General features: G+C 41.0%; 1 non-coding gene across 1 annotated transcript; it reads right to left on the bottom strand.

Annotated features, from left to right (window-relative positions):
- Window positions 1-336: 336 nt before the first annotated feature.
- On the bottom strand, window positions 337-441 carry LOC115224616. The gene has a single exon (XR_003882892.1). It is a non-coding gene; the product is annotated as a U6 spliceosomal RNA (small nuclear RNA).
- Between the last annotated feature and the right edge of the window lie 540 nt (window positions 442-981).

Genomic DNA, 981 nt, shown 5'->3' with positions numbered 1-981 from the left:
GACATTTTTTTAAAGCCTAGACTTATTCTCTCGGTCTCTTTGGTCAAACTGCTACGTTACAGTACGTAAACACACCGACACCGGTTGTCAAGCGGTGGTGGCGGACAAAGAGAGACACAAAAACACGCATACATAGATATATACATATATATATATATATACACACACGACGGGCTTCTTTCAGTTTCCGGTTGCCAAATCCACTCACAAGTCTTTGGTTAACACTGGGCTACAATAAAAGACACTTGCCCGAAAAGCCACGCAGTGGGACTGAACACGCGAACAAGTAGTTGGGAAGCAAGCTTCTTACCACACAGCCACGTCTGCGCCTATTTTAAAACTATGGAATGCTTCACGAATTTGCGCGTCATCCTTGCGCAGTGGCCATGCTAATCTTCTCTGTATCGCCCTAATTTTAGTATATGCACTGCCGAAGCAATATAAATGTATATATGTGTGTGTGTATGTACATTTATACATACATACATACATACATACATATATATATATATATATATATATATATATATACTCTTTACTCTATTTTTACTCTTTTACTTGTTTCAGTCATTTGACTGCGGCCATGCTGGAGCACCACCTTTAGTCGAGCAAATCGACTCCGGAACTTATTCTTTGTAAGCCCAGTACTTATTCTATCGGTCTCTTTTGCCGAACCGCTAAGTGACGGGGACGTAAACACACCAGCATCGGTTGTCAGCCAATGCTAGGGGAACAAACACAGACACACGAACACACAAACACATACATATATACATATACATATATACGACAGGCTTCTTTCAGTTTCCGTCTACCAAATCCACTCACAAGGCATTGGTCGGTCCGGGGCTATAGCAGAAGACACTTACCCAAGATGCCACGCAGTGGGACTGAACCCGGAACCATGTGGTTGGTTAGCAAGCTACTTTCCACACAGCCACTCATATATATATATACATATATATATATATATATATATAT

The sequence above is a fragment of the Octopus sinensis genome, linkage group LG25 (assembly GCF_006345805.1).
Source record: "Octopus sinensis linkage group LG25, ASM634580v1, whole genome shotgun sequence".
NCBI lineage: Eukaryota > Metazoa > Mollusca > Cephalopoda > Octopoda > Octopodidae > Octopus > Octopus sinensis.
The sequence above is the reverse complement of the archived record's forward strand: the minus strand, read 5'-3'. Positions and strand labels throughout refer to the sequence as shown.